At 41.3% G+C, this 25,172-nt stretch overlaps 1 long non-coding RNA gene across 1 annotated transcript; it reads left to right on the top strand.

Moving 5' to 3' along the window:
- Nucleotides 1-4,627: 4,627 nt before the first annotated feature.
- LOC122041258 lies at nucleotides 4,628-6,866 on the top strand. Its single transcript, XR_006128941.1, has 3 exons — nucleotides 4,628-5,008; nucleotides 5,133-5,163; nucleotides 5,398-6,866. It is a non-coding gene; the product is annotated as an uncharacterized LOC122041258 (long non-coding RNA).
- Nucleotides 6,867-25,172: the final 18,306 nt, after the last annotated feature.

Here is a 25,172-nt window from a genome sequence, read left to right as displayed (position 1 = left end):
CTTTGTCACCATGCCTTGAAGACGAGATTCACATTCCCCATATGATTCAAAATCAAATGAGTCCAAAATCCATCCTTATGGAGTTGGGATATGCAACTTTCATTTTGTGAACTAAGTGATAATGCTAGAGATATGTTTGATTCAAATCATTAAACTTGAACCATTTGGTATTTATGTTATAGATTGGGTTACCAAAGTCTAGAATACAGAGTACATTCATAGGATGTGCACTACAATAGAACATTTCATTGAAATAAATGGAACAACATTTGTCCTTTATTACAAATGAAAAACCTTTCTTGTCCAAACAAGAAACAGAGATAATGTTCTTAGTCAAGGTAGGTACATAACATCACTCTTTAAGTTCTAAAACAAGCCCAGCAGGTAAAGATAAGGAATATGTTCCTACAGCGACAACAACAACTCTTGCACCATTGCCTACTTGTAGGTCCACCCTTTGTCAATGTTCTACTATTTCTCTTCCACTACACATTAGTATAAATGTGTGATGCACACTCGATATCTAATACCCGTGAAGAAGAAATAGATAAATTAACATCTATAACATATATACCTGAGGCAGAAGTCTCACTTCTCTTCCTTTTTCAATTCGTCTAGGTATACCTTGCAGTTCCTCTTCCAGTGTCCAGTCACACCGCAATTGAAGCAGATTCCTTCCTTAACAACCCCACCTTTAGGTTTCAATGCATGAGTCTTGCCCTTTCCTTTGGCTTGGGTCTTACCCTTAATATGCTCAACATCTCAGGCAGCGATTTGTCAATTTCATTCTTGTTGCAGTTCATGACAAATTGACTATATCTATCGGGCAATGACTGCAAGATAAGATCAGTGGCCAATTCTTAGCCTAGTGGGAATCCCAACCTTTGTATATTCTCCACATACCCGATCATTTTGAGCACATAAGGCCCTACAAGACTTTCTTCTTGCATTATGCGTTGAAACAGTGCTTTAGAGATCTCAAATCTCTTATGCCTTGCTTGTTCTTGATATAGTTTTCTAAGGTGTTCAACCATATCATAAGCATCCATGTTCTCATATTGCTTCTAAAGCTCAGAGTTCATGGTGGCGAGCTTAAGGCATGATACATCTAATGCATCATCTTGATGCTTCTCGTAAGCATCCCTATCAACTCTAGTAGCAGTAGCAGAGGGTATTTCAGGAATAGACTGCTCTAGGACGCACAGTTTTCTTTCTCTCTTGAGAAATATTCTCATGTTTCTATATCAGTCTAGGAAATTAGCTCGATTGAGCTTATTCTTATCAAGGATAGATCACAGAGATAGTGTCTTCTACGTACTAGGCGACATGGTGGTCTATAACAATAAAATGCAAAGAAGTATCATACTCAGATCATTTAATAAGGCTTTTAATTAAATGATTCTCCCACTAAATTCTAAAGCTTGATAGGAGCAAGTCTCTACTAGCTCTAACCCCAAAAGTAAAGACATTCAAGTGGGACAAGATCCATATTATACCTCATCTTGAGTTAGCTTTGGCTAATCACCCAAGACTTATATAAATTAGGTAGGCAACGTGTACCAATTGGTCAAGATCCATATTATACCTTATCTTGAGTTAGCTTTGGCTAATCACCCAAGACTTAGTATAACTTAGGTAGACAATGTTTACCAATTACATCCTATGTAACTCTTGTATCCTTAGGCGAACAACATTGTTTTTTCATTTTTTTTCCATCTTATGAAATCCATATTATAATTCATCTTGAGTTAGCTTTGGCTAATTTCCCAAGACTAGTATAATATAATTTACATCTCATGGGTTATGCCTTTAAGTTCTCAATCCAATTAAGGTAACTTAATTAAGCCACATCTAAAGTTCAATAGTCGGACATCACAATTATCCTGTCGCACTCTACCAAGATAAAACGAGTCACTTTGCTTTAGCAAACCTGACTACAGATGATCGAGGTAGTAATGAGTACCAAACTTTGGTAGGCATATGAAAAAGACTTACTTACGATAGCTACACATGCATCACATACGTCATGGCATATCATGGCATATATCAACATATACACAAATTTAAATGTGACATGGTTATGCCCCCTATAAACTACAATCTTCTCAAGACAATGAGAAGAGTGATAAGTCAACCTAGGTCTAACCAGCTGGGAGCAACCAAAATCAGTTTAGGAGATCCGTAGTTTCCTGGGATTGGTCAGATATTACAGATGGTTCGTCGAGGGTTTCTCTCGCATTGCTATGCCACTGACACGCCTGACTAGGAAAGGTGTGAAATTCATGTGGTCAGAATCCTGCGAGACCAACTTTTAAGAGCTGAAGTGGAGATTAGTGTCAGCACCAAATCTGGTTTTGCCCTCTAGAGAGGACGGATTCATACTCTACATCGATGCTTCTCTATAAGGTTTGGGTGCTGTTTTGATGCAACACGGCAGGGTAGTTTCCTATGCTTCTCATTAGTTGAAGGAGCATGAGAAGAACTACCCAATACATGATTTGGAGCTAGCCGCCATTATCTTTGCTTTGAAGATTTGGTGGCATCATCTGTATGATATTAAATTTGAGATTCTCACTGATCATAAGAGTCTCAAATATCTTTTCACTCAGACGATACTCAATCTCCGACAGAGGAGATGGATGGAGTTCTTGAAGGATTATGATTGTACCATTAGCTACCACCCAAGGAAAGCTAATGTGGTTGCCGATGCACTTAGCCGGAAGTCCAGAGAGACTTTAGCTTGCCACCAAGCTTTAGTCATGGACTTGATTCAGGGTTTCTCTAAGTTGGGCCTTGAGGAGCAGGGTATTCTGATTACCATGGTTGCTCAGTCGTCGATCAGGACGAGGATTCGAGAGGCTCAGGTCGGTGATCAACACTTACAGTTCATTGGCAGCCAGATAGCTTCCGGGCAGCAGACCGAGTTCACCCGAGATGAGGAGGGCATTATTTATTTCCAAGGCAGGTTATGCGTACCTCAATCTCACCCGGTCTTAGAGGAACTACTTCAGGAGGCACATCGCTCTCAATTTGCGATACACCCAGGCGAAACACGCATGTATCGAGATTTGAGGCATTCCTATTGGTGGAACGACATGAAGAAAGACATTGAGGAGTTTGTAGCTAGATGTCTAGTCTGTCAGTAGGTGAAGATTGAGCACCAGAGACCTGCTGATTTACTTCAGAAGATTCCTATTTCGAAGTGAAAATGGGAGCACATCACCATGGATTTTGTGGTAGGATTGCCTAGGACATGACGAGGCCATGACGCGATTTAGGTAGTCGTTGACTGATTAACTAAATCCACACACTTTTTAGCGATCCAGAAAATTGATTCTTTGGATCGATTGGCAAAGCTGTATTGTCGGGAGATCATCAGATTGCATGGTGTCCCTTTGACAATTATATCGGATAGAGACTCACGGTTCATGTCCTGGTTCTGGCAGAGTCTGTAGCAAGCCTTGGGAACACAACTTTGATTCAGTACAACATCCATCTGTAGATAGATGGATAGTCAGAGCGAACCATCCAGACTTTAGAGGACTTGCTGAGGTCTTATGTTATGGATTTTGGGGACAGTTGGGAGGACCACTTGCCATTGGTAGAGTTCGCCTACAACAATATCTATCATTCGGCTATCTAGATGGCACCGTTTGAAGCGTTGTATGATCGACCTTATCGGACACCCACCCTCTAGGAGGAGGTTGGGGAGGCCCAGCTGCTAGACCTCAGAGAGCTCACCAGGAGGTAGAGTTTGTCCGCACTATCAGACGGAGGATGCTAGAGGCGCAGGATCACCAGAAGAGTTATGCGGATTGGAGACGTAGACCCCTGGAGTTCTCTACTGGCGACCATGTATTTTTTAGAGTCTCACCCACGAAAGGGGTAAAGGGATTTGGCCTCCGAGGTAAGCTAACTCCACGATACATTGGGCCTTTTCAGATCTTGGAGAGGATTGGAGCTGTAGCTTACCATATGGCGCTACCACCGTCTCTGGCAAGCGTTCACGATGTATTTCATGTGTCTATGCTGAGGACATACATAGCCGACCCAGCACATATTCTGCCAGATATATCAGTTCCCATTCAGCCAGACGTTACCTACGAGGAGGTTCTGATACGGATTCTCGACCACAAAGAGCGTTAGCTGCGGAACAAGACTATCCGACTGGTTAAAGTTGGATGGCAGTATCATTCGGATGAGGAGGCTACATGGGAGCTCGAGGATACGATCCGAGCTCAATACCCCCATCTTTTTACTTGAGGTATGTGGGTTGGTCATTCTGTTCAACATTTATATGGTTTATTGATGGCTGGTACTTGCTGATGGTAAATAAAAAAAATTTAGGGACCAAATTTTTATTAGTGGGAGAGAATGTAAAATACGACACCCAAATAATAATAAAATAATAAAGTTATATAAGGAATAACCTTAACGGAATTTTTAGAATTTTTTAAAAAAATTCTAAAAAATTTTCGGAGCTCGTATGGCGTATGTTAAGGGTATAAAATATTGTGCTAGGGAAAAGCTTATTTAAGTTACCCTATTTGAACGAGGAAATATTTAATTTCCTTAAATACTTTTTTTCCTTTTCTTTAAATTCCTCTCTCGTGCCCTAACTTCACCGACTTATGCCTTCCTCCCTCACCCTCTTGCCACGCCGTCCCGGTCTACTCTTCCCTCCCGAACCGACGACACCCTTGGAACCTTGAAGCCGCAGTGCCGCCTCCTCTTCTCATCGCAGACGCCAAGCACTCGCCGGAAACCGAAGCCACCACCATCTCCTTCCTCTGCCCTAGTGTTGACGGCCTCCCCTCTGCCCTAGCTCCCGATCGTCGCCGACCTTCTCCCCAGCTAGGATTGAGAGCTATGAGCTTCGATAGCTGTAATCAGCGGTTGAGTCTGAGACACAGGTGGCCTGTGATTGCAGCCGCCCACCCTTCGATCGGTTGAGTCAAGCCCTAGCTCGATCCATCATAGTTTTAGGGCTTCCAGCGGCCAAATTAAGGTATGCATTAAACCTAGTGGTGGATTTGGGCAATTGATCTCTTAGTGTTGATTTAGAGTGATTGTTTGGGAGGCAATGGCTATATTTGATTTTGGCCACAAATTTTGACATATTCCTTCGGCAGTGGACCAACAGGGGAGCATCTGAGATTTGGGGTGAGTTATTGGAATTGATTCAAGTTTGTTTATCCTAAGTTGATTATGGAATGCTTAGGGTTAAAGTTGGATTAACTCAAGTTTAGGTGGTGAATTGTTTTACCGAGACCTAAACATATATTGGGGGTTAAGCGATGATCAAATTTGATTGGAGTTACCCTATATAGGTTTTGAGATTTAATTTAGCTATTTAATTTATATATGATTAGCTAAAATGTATATCATGTATTTCAGGACTTTGATTCGAGACAGGCATCTCGACGTTGGATTACTGGATACGATCCTATATTTTGAGGCGGGTACCTCTGACTTATCTCCTTGATATGGTCATTTTTTATATGCATAATAATTTATAGCTAGTAGTAATGATTGTGTTTACTTCTGCTTTGGTATGTCACTTCTTGGTTCTTGTGGTCTGCCTATATTCCTATCTATTATGCATTTATACTTATATTCTCTTATTTGTTGCCATGATTACTCTTGTTCATAGAAATAGTGACATACATTGCCCTATTGTGTAGTAGTCTAGTTATTTGACATGTCTGACTTGTGTACTTAGTTTATTGTTACCTAGATCATTGCATGGATTTATTTCCTTTTTGGTACATTTTATATGGAGGTGTATACTGTCAGTATCTACATGTTAGTGTCATGCACCATCTTGCATGATTGCATGATGAGCGATTGTCGGCTCCATTGTTGTTGAGTACATCGTCAGTTATATGGATCTGCACACACAACCACTCTTGGGTTAGTGGTATATCAGGCAGGGTGTGTTGCAGCAGGTTGCTCTATTAAGGGCTCTGCTGGCCCACTTATGGGTAGTTGTGATGCAGCGTGGTAGTAGGACAGGGATCCCTCCTCTGGACCGTCTCGGGGAGATGAGAGCATTGAACTCCCCCACTTATGACTTGGGGTAAGATGATAGGTGTATTCCAACAACATCCTGTCCACTCGATCACTCAGAAGTAGTGATGGTAGAGTACACAGTTGTCATAGCCCTACCCACTCGGTCTCACCATTGTGTATGAGATGGCTGACTGGCGTCAGGGGTGACCATGTCATTTTTGCATCATATGCATGGATTGCATTTATTGTTTATGCTTGCTACATTATGTATGTTGCATTTTGGTGGTTGCATATGATTGACATGCATACAGGTGACATTTTGTATCTGGTCTGATGACCCTTATTTCCGGATAGGAGGTTCTGGTGAGTACAGCTTCTCCCATTTCATTGAGTTTTGCATTTTCCATTATTATTCCAAGAGACTGTACGCATAATTGTTACTATTGGTTATTTCCTACTATGCATGTCATCTTGGTATCCACTGAATGTTGGACTCACCCCATTAATATATTTTCTATTTCAGGTTGAAGCTGTCAGAAGGTTCTAGTCGCTAGTCCCCACTAGGTGTTGAGGTGGTTTTATATATATTCGGATTTGTGTTTCCTTGTTAGTGAACTACATACTTGTGATGTATGTGTTTTGCACTTTGGATTTTATATCGTGCTTCGGGTCTGATGCCCACGTTTCCGCTGCAAAGGTTTTCCGATGTGTGTGTTGCCCTTGTTGTAGTGGAGTAAGCATTATTATAAACTGTGTGGTTGTGTAGTCAGCCGAAGGCTGATTTATTATTAACTGCGTGGATTGTTTATTTTTATCTATTATATATTCTAGCCATGTTGGCTGATGGTTGTGAACCCTGAGGGATTTGTAGATGAGTTTCAGATTGTCACCCGTACAGGGGAGATGTTGTCGAAATTTCCTCGATATGGACTCCCCCGGGGTGTGACATAACTAACATAAATAACTGTTCGAATTTGATCAACTAATACACACAACATTGAAAGCATTATGTATCTTCAAAAGATGTAGAACTAGAGCTTATTGTTAGAACCTATAACAATAAAGACAATTATTAACTAAAATTTCTAAATCAATAAACTATTATAATTAAATAAAATAAAACTTTGATAGTACCAGCTATAGATGTCAACTCTTCTTCATATGTATCGTCATCGTTGTTATGATGATTAGCTATACTTGATCTACAATTGGCACATTATCACATTTAGAAAATTTCCTAAAATTACTTGATTTGTAAATAAAATTATTATATGAATACAAAATTAATTGACACATACCCTTGCTGCAAAATTAGACAGTTGCACTTTTCATGTGACAGACCTTGATGTTCGCATCCACGACATAACCTGGACTTTGAGGTTTACTTCTCCTTTGATAATTTCAATCTCTTTCTACATCCTTTTGTTCTTACTAAAGAAGGATCAATAATACTAGGGGTCTCATCCATAGATTTCTTCCTTGACTTCCATCACCGCATGTCCTACTAATGTTCATCTCTTTAATTTTATTATAGATACAATTGAATTCTTTATCCAAAAATTTTATTTTCTTATTAGTCAAAGATGCATCATCAATTAGTATTGAAACTTTATAGGATAACCTCGAATGTCTTGACATTAAAACTTTTTTGGATCTTGATCATCGATGAAAAATTTTCTCCCCAAAGCATAGATTGTTCCAACCTTTGCATCTAGTATTCATCGTTTGAGCATATACATATCAGGCAAATGAAACACTTGTATGATATGAAAAAAAACTAATATATGTCTGCATGGAATGCCATCGAATATGTAGTCCCATTGTTTGTCATGAGTGAGGACTCTTGGTTTCAAGGAAGAACAACTTTAAAACCTCATCACATGGTAAACCACTAACTCAACTCCCATAGATGTTTGCCGCACATAATAACCATGACTCTCACTCATTTGACTTTGAAACTCTATCCATTTATTTTTCATGCACACCTTAACCATTTGAATTTCTATTGACCAATTTATCTTAATCCTGGATGCTCATTCATATCAATATGGTTAGTAACTAACTCATTGTATCTTTAGTGTTTCAGTACCCTATTAAAATGGGTGATAAAATTCATCAATGAGTTCTTATATGAGACTTATCTCTTGAAAAATGAATGTGAGCCTTTAGATCACTGACTACTTGATATTCTAGTATAAAATACATGGCTAAAATATACTGGCACCCACTTGTATTGTAATTCATACACTAATGACAACCAATCATTTTTCTCCAAGTGAGTACACTTGATAACCTTTTTCCATGAATTCTCAAATTCATCAGTATTGTAGACTTTCCAATGACATTCTTTATCCATTGATAGTAGTCACAAAAAATCAAAGGGTTTAATTTATTTGGGAATTTGTCAAGTATATACCACAAACAATATCGATGCACTATCTGAGACAAAATTTGGGCAATGACTTTTGCAATGGCGAGATCTTAATCAGTGATGATCATATTTGGTGCACCTTTAGACATGACTTCTATGAACTTGTTAGGTAGCCAAACAAAAGACTTAATTTTCTTATCACTTATAAAGCCAATCAAAAATAATTGTCTAATCATGATGATTAACTCCTACAAGTTGTGCAAAAATCAACCCATATTTGTTGGTATTATATATTGTATCAAATACAACTATATCACTAAATACATTATATGCCATCCTTGATACATGAGTCACTCAAAAATACCTACTAAATATATTATTTGAATTAGTCTCATAATCAAAGAAAAAAGTTGAATTATACTCTTTCTCATATACAAATAACTTGATCATTGTTTCTGTATTGATACCCTTTTGTTCATCCCTTAGTTCTTTCTCAAAATTTCTAATTTTTCTTTCTGTGTAACCTATTCGCTCAGACTCTCTAAACTCTACCTTTAATACTTGCATTTGTTGATAAGTTGACACATTGGCCTATGAAAACTATTGAGTTAATACTTTCTTTGTCGCCAAAATATTACGATGTGAGTATAGAAAATGCATCTTTGAAGAAGTCGAGAGTGGATGATTATGGCTTCCATGAAATTAGTGACAACCTAATTAGGTCCAATTTATTCCTTGACAATTGAAATCTTTGACATACAACCAATTTTAACTTCACCTCGCGCTCTTTCTTTTTTGCATTGATCCCCTTTTGCTTGTTTATTCTATTGATCATCTGTATGACCTTTTTTAAAGTATTCAATGTTTTCCAGACTATAGGATTGCATATAACATGAGAGAGGGGGGGGGCTGAATCATGTTTTTTAAAAATTATCTTTTCTGGTTTGAAAATCAATGTGTAGTGGAAAATAGAATAAGAAAAAGAAACAGAGGAATCAGAACATAGTTGGTTTTACTTGGTTCGGAGTCTTCGATGACTCCTACTCTGCCTATACCCCTTTAGGAAGTATTTGATGGGCAATCCACTAAATAATTGAATCTCAGTTACAAAATAAGAAAGTGTGACATGCTACACTTTCTTATGCAAGAACAATAGTATTTAACCAAAAAAATGTTACCGACATTTGTAAAGTGTGAAGAGTGTAGCTCGAGGTTGGTGTTGCTCTAACTGCAGTAGTTGGGCATAGTAGTGTCGCAATAGAGCAGAATCATGAAGATAGCATAGCAGAAAGAGCTTGGAATTGTTAGAAAGTCACTGTCAAAGAGTGGGTCGAATCCTCCTTATGTTGGTTGCTACTCGGAAAACCTAGAGGTTCCACTGTACAAAAATTTTGTACAAAGGACTGAACCTTTTCCTAGCTACCATGTGTTCTTTTAAATTAAATTTTGGATCGCCTGCGGAACTTAACACGTTTGATCCAAAACTTAGTATATTTGTTCTTTTAGGTTTTGACTTGGATCTCCTGCGGAACTTAACACGTTCGACCCAAATCACCTTAAGTTATTAATTCCATTAAATATTAATTTCCATAATTGGTTCCCAGTACTGACGTGGCGAGGCACACGGCCTTCTTGGATATGGGAGCAACTACCACCGACTAGACAAAACCTTTTATAGAAAGCTAATATTTAATTTCCTAAAATAACTTTAGGTTAACCGAAAAGAACAATCAAATCACAAGGAAAAGAAAAAACAAAAGAACACAACATCGAAAAACATATTAGAAATTCTAGAATCATAAGCCTCTTGTATTTGGTATTATTTCCATAAATAACTAGTATGATGCGGAAAGAAAAATTACTAGTTATACCTTGTAGAAAAACCTCTTGATCTTCTACCGTATTCCTCTTCTAACCTCGGACGTTGTGTGGGCAACGATCTTCCGAGATGAGAACCACCTAGCACCTTCTTCTTCCTTACAAGTTTCGGCCATCAAAACTTCTCCTAGGATGAAGAGGTTCGGCCACCACCACCATGCTCCAAGGGATGCTAGAAACAAAGCTTTCTTTCTCTCCTTCTTCTTCTTCTTCTCTAAACTTGATCCGGCCACCATATGAGTCTCCACAAGAAGGATGAGATTCGGCCATCAAAGAGAACAAAGGAGGAGAGGATGGTCGGCCACACCAAGGAAGAAAAAGAGAGAGGAAAAATAATAGAGTTGTTAGCCATGAAGGCACCTCTACCCTCTCTTTTATAATCCTTGGCCTTGGCAAATAAGGAAATTTAAATAAAAATTTCCTTAATTCTTTTGCCATTGATAAGGAAAATTTATTTAATTAAAAATAATTTGTTCTCATCAACAATGTGGCCGGCCACTTTAAACCAAGCAAAGGAAATTTAATTCAATTAAAACTTTCCTAATTTGTTTCCGGAAATTTTATAAAAAATTTCTCTAATAATTTTTCCCTTCATGATGGTCAATAAAAAGGAAATTTTATAAATTAAAATATTTCTTTTAAACATGTGGATAAAAAGAAAGTTATCTTTAAAAATTAAAATCTCTTCCAATCTACAAATAAGGAAAGATATCTAATCTTTTCTTAATCTTTGTAGAAGCTTTATAAAAGAGATATTTATTTTTTAAACTCTTTTAAATCATGAACATGATTAAAAGGAAAGTTTTTACCAAAATTAAAATCAACCTTTTAATCTACAAATAAGGAAAGAGATTTAACTCTTCTCTTAATCTTTTGTAGAATCTTATAAAAGGAAAAAAAATTTTAACTCTCTTTTAAATCATGTTATCCACATAAGAAAAATTTTAAAAAATAAAATTCCTTTTTATTTTAATAGGGCCACCTATTGAGTTCAATAGGGCCGGCCACATGAATTCACCCATGAACCAAAACATGGCCGGCCCTAGCTTGATCTCCAAGCTAGCTTGGCTGGCCCCTATAGGATGGGTAAGAAGGTGGGTATAGGTGGGTATAGTACTCTATAATTAAGAGGCTATGATAGGGACCGAGAGGAGGAATTGGTTTGGTCTCCGATAAAATTAAGCATCCCGTGTTGCCCAACACACAACTTAATTTTATCAATAATCATTCCACTAGAAATTATTATTGAACTACCGCACGATCCCAAATTACATTTTGGGCTCCTTCTTATTATGTGTGTTAGTCTCCACGTGTTTAAGAGAACAAATGTCCACTAATTAAATAAGTTCGACAACTCACTTAATTAATATCTAGCTCCAAGAGTAGTACCACTCAACTTCATCGCCATGTCGGACTACCTGCAGGGTTTAACATGACAATCCTTTTGAGCTCCTCTTGGGGACATTCTCAACCTAGTATCTCTAGGACACAGTTTCCTTCTATAATCAACAACACACACTATAAGTAATATCATTTCCCAACTTATCGGGCTTATTGATTCATCGAACTAAATCTCACCCATTGATAAATTAAAGAAATAAATATCAAATATATGTGCTTGTTATTATATTAGGATTAAGAGCACACACTTCCATAATAACTGAGGTCTTTGTTCCTTTATAAAGTCAGTATAAAAGGAATGAACTCAAATGGTCCTACTCAATAAACTCTAAGTGTACTAGTGTAATTATATAGTTAAGATAAACTAATACCTAATTACACTACGACCTTCCAATGGTTTGTTCCTTTCCATCTTGGTCGTGAGCTACTGTTTATAATTTATAAGGAACCGATAACATGATCTTCTGTATGTGACACCACACACCATGTTATCTACAATATAAATTAATTGAGCAACTACATTTATTATAAATGTAGACATTTGACCAATGTGATTCTTATTTCTAGATAAATGTTTATACCAAAAGCTAGGCTTTTAGTATACACTCTAACAATCTCCCACTTATACTAAAAGACTAAGTTGTCATATCTGCTGCCATACATCTGATTCCCAACCCTTCAACATGCCCATCAAAAGCTCTTGCCTTAAGGACCTTAGTGAAAGGATCTATAGGTCATCACCTGATGCAATCTAGGCAGCAACAACTTCTCCTCGTTTATACGATTTCTCGTATTGGGTGGTACTTGCGCTCTATTGTGTTTACTTGCCTTATAGACTTATGGTTTCTTCGAGTTTGCTACTGCACCAACATTATTACAATAAATTGTAACAATCTTTGGACAAACCAGAAATCATATCTAAGTCTATCTTGAGGTTATTGAGTCATTCCACTACAAGAAAATCCGCATTCAACAACACTCAAACGACAACGGTTTTATACCAAATCGTTGTCTTTTTACCTTTTAACATCGGTTTTAACAAAAACCGTTGTCTTTTAGCAATTTTTTTTGACCTACGACAACGGTTTTTAAAAACCGTTGTCTATTTATCTTTTTTTGGAGCTACGACAACAGTTTTTAAAGGCTATGACAACAGTTTTTGAAAAATGTTGTCTATGTGCGCTTTTTTTGGGATTACGACAACGGTTTTTGAAAACCGTTGTCTATTAAGTGTTATTGAATAGCGTTGTTTTTCTTCTTTCGCCGCTTTTTCCCGTTCGTAATTTTTTGCCGCTACTGCGTTTTGTCTTTCCCTCTCTCTGAAATTTTTTGCCGCTGCATTCTGCCCCTTTACCTTCTCGATCCCTAAAACCTCTCACTTGCTCTCTCGTTTTCTATGGTGATGGTGAGCGCGCAGCTGTGGGATTGGAGTAGAATGGAAGGCTTAGAGGTTTTCAATACGTGGCGATCTTTGTCGAGGCATCCTAAACCTCATCGCATACCTCTGATCTGCAGCCACGGATTGTACCAACCGCGACCTCGACGACCTTGGAGCACTACTAAGATCAAGCAGCACTGATGTTTTATTCCTCTCTCAACTCGATCGCTCCTTTGTCCATCTCACGCTTTCATATTCTTTGCTTTTTCCTTTTCTTCTATAGATCATTTGAAGATGGAGGGCGATCTCCTTTCCATGGCTTCCACTCAGCGCTTGAAGTTATTCCAGGGAAGCCAGGCTTTTCCCTCCAACCTCCACCTCCATCTTCTGTCAAAACTAGGCATTCTGCGAAATTTAGGAGATAAAAAAAGCTGGTAAGCGAAATGAGTTCTTGGTGGAAGGGTAACTATCCTACAGCCAGGTCCAATGGCGACTCTTCGAGGAGGAATTCGACGACCACTGAGGAACAGAAGCAGACGAGAAGGACAAACACGTTCTACGGACCTTTGGAATCGCATTGGCATTTTCCGGAGCCCGAGAAGAAGAAGCCCCCTTTGACTTCAAAATTGACCTTCAGGTCCTTGTAGAAATCGCTCACTAAGGTCAGCAAAAGCAATGCATTTCCAACGATGTTCCAAGGTGTCCACGATCCGAATGAGGAGAAAGTGGTGAAGTCGTTGAGGGACACACTGCTATCGAAGGGTCAGCTACCTGAGAAGTATGATGACTACCATACGCTTCTCCGGTATGGCTAGAATATATTTGTTAAGTAACTGGAAGAAATTTCTCTTTTTGAATCCTTCTTATTATTATATTGATCATACATGTCCTAGTTCTATATCGTGTGAAAGAATTTTACTATTGATGCTATAGCTTTCTATTCTTCTCTGCAGATTTTTGTGATTGCGGAACTTCAACATGTCTAAGGCAGAGATCATGTTTGTTAATATGCTCAAGTGGAGAGATAGTTCTGGTGTTTATCTTATTGCAAAAGTAATATATTCCTGACATGTTTTTCTCCCTATGGGTTACTATGTGGGCATTTCAATTCAACACCTCACGACTTTTACTGACTTTGACACAAATATGATGAAACAAATAACAATTTTCATCCAATTTCTACAATAATATTTCTGCCAAGATCTTTTTCCTTGCAAACATTAAATCAAATGACAGATTAAAAAAATGTCTTTTAAATGCTGGTTTTTTCTAAATAATGCTTTCATTTTTTTCAAACATAACCATGATGATCCATGTGAATATACATTCCTTTGCAGGTTTTGGATTCTTTATAGGTCCAAGCAAGATGGACCAGTAGTCTTGGTAAATTACCTTACTATGAATATCATCCTATACCTTGGTCATCTCAATATAACTGTTGTACAAACACCTATTTAGGGTTGGCGTCATCCTTGGGAAGGGCATGGAGATCACTCACATGATCATGTGCCTGAAGACAAGGTATTATAGTACAAGCATGCCTTAATTCATCTACAATTTCCCTTTTGTTTGTGTATGTATTATATTCCTTTTTGTACTTTCTATGACATGGTCGCCAATGCTCATACCCCTGGAGCATCTTGGTATATGTTGCAGTTAGTGAGAAATGCAAATGCCAATGTCCCTACAGAAGAAAGTTTGGCTAATAATCTACATGCCATGCATATAATTATTGGTGCCTCATTATGCAAATTACTGCTGCAATTGAGAAAAATGTCACCATTTGTCCATTAGCGTTTAATAAATTGCCCTAAGCTATTTTGTTTTTTTGGCTTCCACCCAGTGATGGCAAAGTAAATCCATTGGAGCTATAATAAACTAGCAGTTCAGAATAAGTAAGAGATGGAAGGTTAGATGCAAAGAATGCTCTTTAGGAAGAATCATCAGATGCATATTCCTGTTGTCAGAACTGGAGAAAGCATAAATCTGTTAGAAAAACAATCTGTAGCATGACTTCGTTTTTTAAATGGTTGACCTTTGCTTGTTGCAAAAGTTTTGAGTTTGTTTGCGATGAGACTACATGGAATAGTATCATCCTCAAAGGTACACGCACTTGCTGTATAAGGTTTATACACGTACTTGCTGTAAAATTTTAGTATGAAAATAAGCTCGTTATAATTTTTCATACGGATTGAACTTCCTTAATTAGTATTACTTTGAAAAAGACATATTTACATTCTCTGCATAAATGCAGCAGATTCATGTCTACAAAAATGATTTGCTCCTATTTATAGAAAATAGGATCATGTTAGTTGCAACTCGCAAGAATTGATTTTACTTTCATTGGATTATAATTTCTTTAGTGGGATTGGCCATATGTGATACACGTTCATGTTTGCAAATTTCATACTTCTCCTTAATGTATTTATTAGACTGCTACTCCAAATGCTTCCAGAGCTTATTTCTGCCATGAAGGGAAGTTGCGCACAGCATGGTTCACCATCGAACTTCAAGTTACATGTGAAATGGGCTCCTGATGTCTATGATCCACCATGCACCTTAGTATTACACACTAAAGAAAAATCATCATCAACTTCCCAAAGCAAGGAAAAATTATTACAACAAGCACAGGACCAAGTCAGCTCGAGGAAGTAACAATGATAGAAGAATTGCAAATAGGAGTCTGACCAGCTATAAGACTGAGTCCTTCAACGTAAGGTCTACAACATGAACAGGACCAAGTCAGCTCGAGGAAGTAACCGTTGTCTTTTCATACTATTGGGATAAATTTTTTTTGAACATGAGATATATTTCTTCTTTTGTGATTGTAATTCTTGTATAATTAACATTTTGAATTATATTGATGTGGGAATATTCTTTCTTGATTATGATTCTTTATTATATATTTAAAAATATGATATATTGGTATTAAAAGATAATAATTTAAAATACAACGGTTTAAAATCATTATTGTTGTCTATCACCCTCAAAGACAACGGTTAAAAACCGTTGTCGTAGCCCCAAAAGCAATTGTAACTTGCAGAAAAATGCTCTAATTAACAACGGTTTTAAACCGTTGTCTTTTCATTCAAAGACAACGGTTTAAAACCGTTGCAAAACTATTGTCTTTTCATTCAAAGACAACAGTTTAAAACCGTTGTCATAGCCCGCCACTTTTAACAACACTGCCAATTACAACAGTTTTAAAGGCCTACGACAACATTTTTTAACCGTTGTCTTTTAATGTTTTTGTTGTAGTGTTCAGCTTTTATGGCTACCTCAGAGGCTTGCCATATACTAAGCTTCTATGGTGGAGTCCAGAAAAACACCTATGCTTATCACTCTTCCATAGTTATGACTTTACCTCCTAAAGTAAACACAAAACCCCGAGATTGACTTATTATTATCCCTATCCGATTGGAAGCCAAAATCCATGCAACCCACTAGGACCAAATTAACTGCCTTGTAAGCTAGCATATAATCTCTAGTGCCTCTAAGGTACTTCAATATATGCTTTACTGCAGTCCACTGTCCTTGTCAAGGGTTACTTTGATATCTGCTAACTATGCCCTTGGCAAAACAGATTTCTGATCTCGTGCATAGCATATATTAGGCTTCCGATAGCCGAAGCATAAAGAACTGTCTTTATTTCCTTTATCTCCTTTGATGTCTATAGGGACATATCTTTAGATAAAGTTACTCCATCCTAAAAAAGTAAGAAACCTTTCTTGGAGTTTTGCATGCTTAAAACGAGCAAGGATTTTTCCGATGTATGAAGCTTGGAATAAGTAAAATATTCTTTTCTTGCGATCCCTTATTACTTTGATCTCAAGAATATATACATTCTCCCAAGTCCTTTATATCGAATTGTTTGGACAACCATACCCTTACTTCTGACAACATTTTGATATTGTTTCCAACTACCAAAAATGTTATCTACGTATAGTACAAGAAATACCACCACGCTTCCATCACACCTTTTGTATACACAAGACTTATCCAGTTACTAAATGAATCCAAAGGTCTGGATTACTTTGATAAATTGGATGTTCCAAGACCTTGAAGCTTTGTATCAGTCCATAGACTGATTGAGCTTGCATACAAGATGCTCTTAGCCCTTTGCAATGAACCCTTCTGGTTGCTTTATATGGATGCTTTCTTCAAGACTTCCATTAAGGAATACTGTCTTGACATCCACTTACCAAATAGATAAAAGAATCCAGATAGACTTAAGCATGGCTACCAGTGAAAAAGTTGCTTTCTTCAAGACTTCCATTAAGGAATACTGTCTTGACATCCACTTACCAAATAGATAAAAGAATCCAGATAGACTTAAGCATGGCTACCAGTGAAAAAGTTTCCTTTTTCATCTAGCCTTGCTTTGAAAGTTTCTACCTTCCTGTCTATCCCTCTTTTCCTATTATAGACCTTTTTATACCCAAAGGCTTTTACACCATTTGGTGGTTCTACAAGCTTCCAGATTTTATTAGAATACATATATTCTAATTCTGTTATTCATTACTCTTTGCCAAGATATTGCATCTTTATCTTGGAGTGCTTCGTCATATGTCCGGAGATCAGGTTCATGTCCTCCAGGGATCGAGTCCAAAAACTCTCCCAAAACATGAATCTTTTTAGGTTGCCTAACAACCCTCCCACTACGACAAGGCACTTTCTGCAATTGTGTATCATTTGTGATACGTGTTACAGTTTCCTTGTGGTATCTCATCTTGTACAATTGGTACTAGATTAGACATGTCTTTTATTATTTCCTTAAGAACAAGTTTTCTTATGGGCACATGGTTTATTACATAGTCCTTTTTCTAAAATTGGTCATTGATGCTAACAATGACCTTCTGATTTTTAAGACTATAAACCTACTTTCATTTCTCTAGGATAACCCACAAACAAGTGAATTCCTGTCCAACTTATCATTGTCTCTCTTCAGCATATGTGCTGGACTACCCGAATCCAAATATGCTTCAAAATAAGCTTACGCCTATTCAGCAATTCTATATGAGTAGAGAGTTCTGACTTTGGAAGGTACTATGTTCACTTCCGTTTCCAGAGTATATCCTTAAAATGAATTTGGTAAAATAACTCATCATCAATCTACTTATTTCCATAAGAGTCCTATACCTTCTTTCTACTACACCATTCTGTAGAGGTGTACCAGGTGCAGTTAGTTTGGATTGAATCCCTACTTCTGATAAGTGACTCCTAAATTCTCCCAAGAGGTACTTGCCACTATGATCTTACCATAGTGACTTTTACTTTAACATTTCTCCGCATCAGTCTTGTACTCTTTGAACTAATCAAAGTACTTAGTCTTGCGGTACATTAAGTAAATTTATTTGTATCTTGAATAGTTGTCGAAATATTCAATACTACCTCTTGTCTGGATAGTCATAGGATCACACAAATCAGAATGAACCAATTCCAATATATCTTTGACTCCATACCCTTTAGACTTAAAAGCTTCTTGGTTATTTTTCCTTCCAAGTAAGACTTGTAGGTTGGAAAGATTTCCACTACTAATGAACCCAAAAGTTCATCAGCTACCAATGAATCCTACTCAAGTTAATATAACCTAGCCTTAGAAGCCAAAGATATAATTGGTTCATTTTCGAAGGTTACTTTCTCTTAAAGTTAGAAGATGTGTTACTAATTTCCATTTGTTGCATCGTGAGAGTTGTTGGATTTATAAATTACCAACCAACGTACCAGAACAGATAACTTCCCTCTTTTTCTTAATAACAACTTTGTTATTAAAAGAGACAGAATATCAAGTTCTTTGAATAGTTTAGAAACTGAAAAATAGTTCTTTCTAAACTTGGTGCGCAAAGATGCCTTCACGACCAATAGCAGCACGACAGGTGTCCGGGATACACGACAAAGCCCAGCGTCTAACGTTTTCGGAGAGGGTTGCAGGTTCTGGAAGCGAGGCGGGTGCATAAAAAGGAAGGGATTCCTCGTACGCGGGTATGCTCTCTTGTCACTTTTTCCACAACTTTTCATTTTCAGTCATTTTTTTCGGCTCTCTGCTTTTTCTGGGGAAAAAGGACCTGACTTGAGCGTCGGAGGGCCTGATCCCGGGACTTTTTCCCTGGGTTTTGGTCTCTAACGTGAGGAGGGAGATCGTCTGAGTGTGTGCAGGTTCCTGCAGCATCGTCAGCCGCCCGTGGGAGCCGAATCACCCACGACTTTCCGTCAACAACCAGGCCGTTGCGACCAGCCTTCGTCCGACTCAGCTTTCGGAAAGGATCAAATTTGGCGCCATCTGTGGAAAACACAACAGCCTGATCCGAAGCGTGAAGATGGAGGACTCTGGTCGAAGCTCCAGCAGGAGGATTAACGTTACCATGACCGCGGGGGAGTACGAGCTCTTCAAGGAGGTCAGAAAGCGAGCCGCCTCTGAAAAACAAGGCACGGTTTCACGACCTCGCCTAGCACCTGAAGCGTCCAAAGAACCAGCTCCTGTTTCCGACAGGAGCTTAAAGAGAAAGCAACCGGAAGAACTCCCTCGTACTTCATTCCGAGAGCCTCGCCGCAACTATCATCGATCTGGACCTCGAGAGCATAGTCCGAAGAAAGAAGAGTCGTCGGCGTCGGTGGCGGAGAGCTCTTTACATCCATCCCGGGATTCGGGAAAGGGGAAGGCTATAATCTCTGCCAGAGATCTGCCTGAAGATCCGGATGATAAGGTACCCTTCTCGGCTCAGATCTTGAGGGAAAGCCTGCCAAGGGGTTATCGAGCCCCAAACATCGGAGAATATGATGGGAGCAAGGACCCGGAAGAGCATATGCGGAAGTTCAAGAACGCGGCTATGTTGTATCAATACAGCGATGTCGTCAAATGCCGAGTCTTCCTACATACCCTATCAGGGTCGGCGCAGAAGTGGTTCGATGGATTGCCCCCAGAGTCCATCAACCACTTCATGGATTTCAAAATGGCCTTCCTACGTCGTTTCGCCAGCAGTCGTAAGTGTCAAAAAACTGACCATTGCCTTTTTGCTCTTAAACAAGAGCCGACCGAGCCTCTGCGAAGCTACATCAACCGGTTCAGTCAGGTGGCCAATGACGTCCCCTCCGCCACCTCAGAAATATTTATGAACGCCTTCTCCCATGGATTGCAAGAAGGGGAATTCTTCAGGGACCTCATCAAAAACCCCGCTCGGAGTTTTGACGATATGGTGGAGAAAGCTTCTTGCTACATCAAGGTGGAGGAAGCTCAGGCCGCTAGGAGGAAGGCTGAAAAGACGGTGGCTCCTGGCAACCGACCTGAAAGGAGAGCACTCCAACCAGCTCAGCCCTTTCAGCGCATTCAACCCAGGCCTGCCCCTCAACCCGCTTAGGGAGTCAGACCAGCCCCACGAGTTGCTGCCATACACGCGTCCAGGCCTGGACCAAGGGGAGCACCATATTGCACATATCATCGGTCCAGGACGCATGATCTCAGTAACTGCTTCCAATTCGCTCGTGATTCCAGGCGAGCTGCCGAGCAGGGTTTGCCCCCCCCCCCGGAGTTAGCGCCCCAAATACAGAGAATGGAGGAAGAACGGGCCGTGGCTAAACGTGCTCGTCAGACCCGACCCGACCTAGCCGGTCCTTCTAACCAAGCCGATCCCGGGGAAGATCGAAGAGATGCCGGAGAGCTGGAAAACCGGGGCAACGCTGTTGTGCGAGAAATCGGCATGATTTCAGGAGGGCCCACTGACGGGGACTCAGGCCAAGCCCGTAAGTCACATGGTCGGCGGTTATATGTGGGAGCCGTGGGATGCAGCCACGAGCAGGCGTCCGACCCTGTTATTAGCTTTGGGCCCCAAGACTTGGAGGGTCTGGAACTGCCCCATGACGATGCTCTCATAATCAAGGCCGTTATTGCTAATAGCCGAGTGGCTCGGGTCTTTGTGGATACCGGGAGCTCGGTCAACATTTTGTTTAGAGCTGCGTTCGAGGAGATGCAGATTGATGTCGCTGAGCTCCAACCTGTAACCACTTCTTTGTACGGGTTCACAGGCAACGAAGTCAAGCCCATGGGTCAGATCAAGCTGGCCATCTCCATGGGCACTGAGCCACTGGTGCGCACCCGGAGGAGCACCTTTATAGTGGTGGATTCGCCTTCCTCCTACAACGTCATCCTGGGAAGGCCAGCTCTGCATGAGTTCCGGGCTGCTGTCTCCACTTTTCACCAGAAGATCAAGTTCCCGGTCGGTGAGCGGGTCGGGGAAGTCAAGGGAGAGCAGAAGGTGTCTCGCAGCTGCTACATTAATATGGTCCGGGTGGAGGCGCGCAAAAGCCGGAGAACGCAGGATGGTGGTGTACACGCTATCCCAGAGGAGCCTCTGCCTATTGCCGAGGAGCCTATCCCTTGGGAAGAGATTCAGTTGCACCCTGACAGAGCAGAGAGCATCACTCGCATTGCCAGCGACTTACCTCCGGAGCTTAGGTCGGAGCTGATACAGTGTCTGAGTTGTAATAAGGACGTTTTTGCTTGGTCACCGGAAGAGCTGCCCGGGGTCAAACCAGAGGTAGCTGAGCACAAGCTGCATTTAATGCCCGAAGCCAAGCCAGTCAAGCAGAAGAAGAGAAACTTCTCTGCCGACCAGAATAAAATTATCCGAGCTGAAGTGGATCAGCTCAGGAAGGCAGGACATGTTCGAGAGGTGCAGTTCCCGTCCTGGCTTTCTAACGTTGTATTGGTAAAAAAGCCTAACAACAAGTGGAGGGTGTGCATAGACTTTCGCGACCTCAACAAAGCCACCCTCAAAGACTGTTATCCTCTCCCGCGGATCGATCAGGTGGTGGATTCAACTGCTGGCTGTGAGAGGATATGCATGATGGACGCTTATCAAGGATATCATCATATACCCTTGGCTAGGGAGGATCAGGAGAAGGTTAGCTTCATAACGGCTGACGGTACTTTCTGCTATACGGTCATGCCATTTGGACTCAGGAATGCTGGGGCTACCTACCAAAGGATGATGGACAAAGTCTTTTGAAGTCAGATTGGGTGGAACGTCGAAGTCTATGTTGATGACATCCTAATCAAGTCCCCCCTGGCGTCCAATCTCATAAGAGATGTAGAGGAAACCTGCGGGACTCTAAGGCAATATGGTGTAAAGCTGAATCCTCTGAAATGCTTGTTCAGGGCCAAAGGAGGGAAGTTTCTGGGGTATCTGGTGACTGAACGAGGGATAGAAGCCAATCCTGAGAAGGTTCAAGCACTTCGGAACATGCAGATCCCTCAGAATTTGAAAGAAACGCAGAAGCTAGTCGGCAGGATAACAGCGCTGCCCCGATTCATCTCCAGATCTGCAGATCGAGCCGCGCCCTTCTTCAAAGTGCTCAGGAAAGCAGCCAAGTTTCAGTGGACGGAAGAATGCATACAGGCCTTTGAGGAGCTAAAGCAATACCTGGAGTCTTTGTCATCGCTGTTTAAGCCTGTTGTGGGAGAGCCCCTTTGGGTCTACTTGTCAGCCACCCCCGAGGCTGTGGGGGCCGTGCTGGTTAAAGAGCAGGACAATGTACAACGGCCAGTGTATTTTTTCAGCCATCTATTGAAGGGGGCTGAGTCTCGGTACACGGCCCTGGAAAAGTTGGTTTACGGACTTGTTCTCATGGCTCGGCGCCTCCGACCGTATTTTTTGGCGCATCCCATCACCGTCCTGACAAACAGTACAATGGGTCGAGCTCGTATCCGAGGACCTAGAGGGGGAAGAGATACTCACTACACGTTGACGGCGAGGAGGTGGAGGAGAAGTTGCGGTGACCAGGGCCGCTCTCTTGCCCTTGTGCGTAAGGCGCAGCTTCATAGTAGGAGGGAGCGAAGGCACTTGTCCTGCTGGCGATGGCTCAGATGCAGGATGATCAGAGATGCGGGGTAGGGCTGAGTCTGCAGGGCGGGGGCAGGTGGCTCAATAAGCGCCGAGGCGGCTACCGTCTCTAAGGTTCGGGGTCCCGAAGGCTGTGGACCGGCGGAAGCAGCGGGTTCATAAGATAGGCCTTGTGTTAGCTCCTCGTTCAGAGCTTGCACTACGGCCACCGAGGGTGTCTCCTGATTGGCAAAAGAGCGGAGGATGGCAGCCACTACAAGAATAAGAGGAAAAAGCACCTCAGTTAGCGAAGAGCGGCATATAAAAAGTAACAACTTACCAAAAGGAGCTCCAATTTCTGTGGAAACAGGACTAAGACCAAAAGCGTACAGAATGCCTTCTAGCATCAATACAGACAAGTGAACAACAACACCGCTCAGCTTGTCCGCAGCTGCGGAGCAGGCAGGTTCATGAGCGTGCGAAGGGAAGTCTGAAGCAAGGATGGGACGCCATTGGGAAGGCACGGTTAAGGGGACGGGGGGCTTGAGGAAGAAAAAGCGAGATCTCCAGCCTTTATTGGAAGAAGGTAAGTCATCAAAAAACTTATAGCCCGGCTTAGCCTAAACGTTGAATACCCCCGCCTCGGCCCGCCGGAAGGAATAGAAATGATGGAATAATCGAGCGGTCAAGGGAATGTGATAAATGCGACACAAGATGATGGTTCCGCAGACGGCTCGGAATACATTAGGGGCAAACTGAGAAATGCTGAGGCCGCAGTACTGACATAGCTTGGAGAAGAAAGGGTGTAAAGGAAAGCAAAGGTCGCCTAAGACTTGATCCCTAAAGACGGTGACAAAACCTTCGGGAGGAGAAGAGGGGTGCTCAGTGGACAAAGGGAGACGAAGCTCATACGAGGAATCTAACTTCAAATGGGATTGCAGTAAAGACAAGTCGTGATGGTCCAGATCAGAGATATAGCATGAATACCAGAAGGTTTCCTTACTGTCCATGATTGTGAGGAGTAAGCAAAGGAGGAGGTCGAAGACAAGAGGGGTCACGGGTCGGGCGCGAGCAGGAAGACGAGAAGTTGCACTACCAGAAGCGGCCACGAACAAGAGAAAGAGGATAGCGAAGCGTCGAAGTGAAGACGGCGGACTGCCTTTAGGGTTTATAAAGCTCATTCATTCCTAGGAAACATCGAGAGTCGAGCCAAGTATCTTTTTGGGTAATACGCCCCAGCGCCGTCAGATGGGAAGTAAGAGCTGGAGGGTGCGAAAAAGGGTCGAAAGCTGGCATCAGGAGGCGTGAGCAATAAAGGCGCTGGACAGGTGTCATCGCGAGAGGAAGCGCATTAAAGATTGACATGGCGAGGTAATCATGAAGGGGCATGGCCCCAAAAGAGGGGCATTCTTCATGAAAGGCCCGAGGCTAGGCGGGAAGTTTCATAAAGCTGCAGAAGCCAGGCAATTCAAAAGGGTCACGAATGAGACAAGGCAGGTCAGCAGAAGTGAATGTCAGATCAGAGAAGTATCAAGCGGGCCTGTGGGGGTGTTGCTTGCTCGGATCATCTGAGTAAGTAGCTCTGCGTAGGCAGCCCCTGATCCGATCAGCTAACCAAGCGCATCGCGAGAACTGCGGGGTCATCATAAGCTGCAAGGGCACTGTGGCCCAAGGGTTGAGTAAGGTTTTTATGCTCCCTTCTCTATTCTTAATTCTATACCATACATAATGCAATTACAGGGAGAAACGCGACGCGAATGAGTAAGCCCAAAGCTAGCAATAACGACCAGATCAACCAAAGCAATGAGGTCGGCATAGGCGAGACGGATGAAGGCGGAGAAGAGCAATGCATCTATGCCTTCGCCGTTTGGGGTCCAGCTGGTTTCAGACCAGCACCATCGCCACCGGTCTCGGACCGGAGTATCATTACTGGTCTCGGACCAGCACCATCGCCACCGGTCTCGGACTGGAGTGTCCCAGACTCTTGCCCCAGTGCGAGTTATAAGTGAGCTCTGTTCTCACGCCCAACGACCTTTCAGGTCGGCTCCCGTGCGAGAATTAAAAGTGAGCCTTGTGCTCACGCCCAACGACCTTTTAGGTCAGTAGTCCCAGACTCTCGCTCCAGTGCGAGTTATAAGTGAGCTCTGTTCTCACGCCCAACGACCTTTCAGGTCGGCTCCCATGCGAGAATTAAAAGTGAGCCTTGCGCTCCAACCACCTTTAGGTCGGTATCTCAGAACTCTCGCCCGGTCACGAGTTATAAGTGAGCTCTGTTCTCACGCCCAACGACCTTTCAGGTCGGCTCCCATGCGAGAAT

The sequence above is a fragment of the Zingiber officinale genome, chromosome 2A (assembly GCF_018446385.1).
Source record: "Zingiber officinale cultivar Zhangliang chromosome 2A, Zo_v1.1, whole genome shotgun sequence".
NCBI lineage: Eukaryota > Viridiplantae > Streptophyta > Magnoliopsida > Zingiberales > Zingiberaceae > Zingiber > Zingiber officinale.
Note: the sequence above shows the minus strand (reverse complement) of the source record. Positions and strands in the feature narration are given on the sequence as shown.